The sequence below is a fragment of the Vulpes lagopus genome, chromosome 24, assembly GCF_018345385.1.
Source record: "Vulpes lagopus strain Blue_001 chromosome 24, ASM1834538v1, whole genome shotgun sequence".
In the NCBI taxonomy this organism is placed as follows: domain Eukaryota; kingdom Metazoa; phylum Chordata; class Mammalia; order Carnivora; family Canidae; genus Vulpes; species Vulpes lagopus.
The window spans coordinates 37385392-37387670 of record NC_054847.1 but is presented as its reverse complement, the minus strand read 5'-3'; the positions used below and the strand labels follow the sequence as shown (position 1 = coordinate 37387670).

The 2279-nt window shown below is 36.5% G+C and overlaps 1 non-coding gene across 1 annotated transcript; it reads right to left on the bottom strand.

Annotated features, from left to right (window-relative positions):
* Positions 1 to 291: 291 nt before the first annotated feature.
* On the bottom strand, positions 292 to 404 carry LOC121482217. The gene has a single exon (XR_005985567.1). It is a non-coding gene; the product is annotated as a small nucleolar RNA SNORA44 (small nucleolar RNA).
* Positions 405 to 2279: the final 1875 nt, after the last annotated feature.

Genomic DNA, 2279 nt, shown 5'->3' with positions numbered 1-2279 from the left:
AAAGGGAATGAAAAGAGAATAAGGATATGAAAGGGCCAGAGATGATATCCTGACATAAGTTCCATTTACAAAAAGAATTCATTCAGGAAATATTAAAAAAAGTATCAGACACAAAGCAATTCATGGCTAAGTCAACTATTCACTTGAAGAAGGAAAATGTGAGTAAAATAGAATTTTATTTTATTTTATATTTTGCTCTATACCAAAAAGTTGATCTAATACACCCATCTACATGGAAGTTTGTGGAAACACCTGGACTCAAGAAGGTGACTTCGAGCCCATGTCCTGAGGTGTTATAGGCAGGTGAGTGGCAGTTGCAGGTATTATGCTGACCTGTTTTGTCGAAGTCTCTTTAGGATGCTCTAGCTTGTCCATGAATGGCCACAGCTCTTGGAAACATGCTGAATAGAATTTTATTTTTAAGATAATGAGTATTCATGTTCAGGGAGAGGTTTAGAATTTTAAGGAGCTTTACACTTAATTTGTACACTATTTTTAAAGTGATAAATAAGAAAGGGGCTGTTTTATAAAAGTAACCTAATATTTGAGAATGCCTTATAATGTGCTTCAGCTGAAGTTTAGCCATCTTATATTTGAATCTGCAAATATAAGGGAAAGTTAAAATCTAAATGTGAAGGAAAATTATTTTCTAAAATGAAGTTTGGATAGTAATTTAGCTGTGCTAATCCTTTCTTTCTCTTTAAAGCATGAATCTACTCATTGTACTTTTGAGTTGGAAAAGAAAACCATTTCACTTCTTACTCATATTTATTGTATTTTTTCAGTGTTAAAACAATACAACTTTCAAAATGCCAAGATGTACAAAGAAACATTGCACCCAAGTAGTTAGAAAGTATGTATGAGATACTAAAACATTAACTGTTAGGCAACTGTTTTATTTCTTCAATGTTAAATATCTGTTTTTTGAAATATCTAAATGTTTCTTGGCATGCTGAAAAAAATTGCTATTGGTGGAAGGATATTTTATGTTGTATCTGAATGCGTTAGGGTGGCTTCTGTGTAGGATCAGGATTGAAAGACAGTGCTATGATAATGAGGTTTCATCTCTGAACACAGAAGTCAGAAGGGCTTTCTAGTTGTTTTGAGATCATTAGAAACACTTTGACAATCAAGCATATATATCCCTTTATCAACTTCTTGCTTTTCCCAGTCAACTCATTCTTCCACTCCTTATCCCACAGCCCCAGCCCCAACCCAAACACAAACTTAAATTTGCTCTCACTAGTGGGCTTTAACTGAGAAAGTTGATTGAGAAGGCTATCAAGTTCTCCCTATTGGTGTACAGGATCCATTTTAATTCTAAAGAAGAAAACTGCTGGGTGTCAACGATACTCACTAGGAAGCTTCCCAGGGGTAGGAGGATGGTATTGAATTTACTGGGATGCCATCACCAGGAAAAGACTATGAAACCACCTGGGCTCCTCCAGAATTCACTTCGGTGAGCCAGCTGGGCAACCTGTAAAATACTCGCCTGCAGGTAGCTGCCTACAGGAAACTCGTTAGGAATGAATTTCACTGGGCATCCTTACTGCCAGCCCAGCGCAACTGGAACAGGAAAAATTAACACACCAGAACCAAGGAGGAGACAACCTTCCTCCTCCAGGGTCCCTCATCTGTCCTGTATGGACAAAATCAACATTGTGCCAACTGGCAAGGGAGAAATGTTTCAGTATCACAAGCAGGCAACGAAGGTGGATTTGGAACTGGACAGCAATGAGCTAATAACAAGCACATTCCTCCTTGTTATAGGTACTGAAATCAGATTTGAATATAGTGGGATCAAAGAAAAATAAATCAGAAACCAGGATCATGTAGCCTTACAGTGTTTTTCAAAAGATCAGTTCAATCTTCACTGCTTCTGGGATTTAGGCTATAAGATGTTTATACATTCTTTGTATCTTTGGATATAAGATATTATCAACCAAAGGACAAACCATGATAGAAAATCAATGCCACTTAGACTATGACATGTCATTGATTAGAATTTGCATCCTAGTTTCTGAGACGTTAAAATGTAAAATAAGATCTTAGGAGTTTGATTGTCTTAGGATCAATAAAATACAACTTGAAAACATTAAGCTTTGGTAGTAACCTCAGCAAAATTGTCCCTCATCTCCCTTTTTCCTTGCCCTTCTACTTATTCAAATCTCAATAATCTTTCTATATGTAGCATCTCTCCCAACTACCTCCATGAAGACTTTGCTACTTTGTATTCCACTCTTCCCATTCCCTATAAAGTTGTCTTCTGAGTATACTTA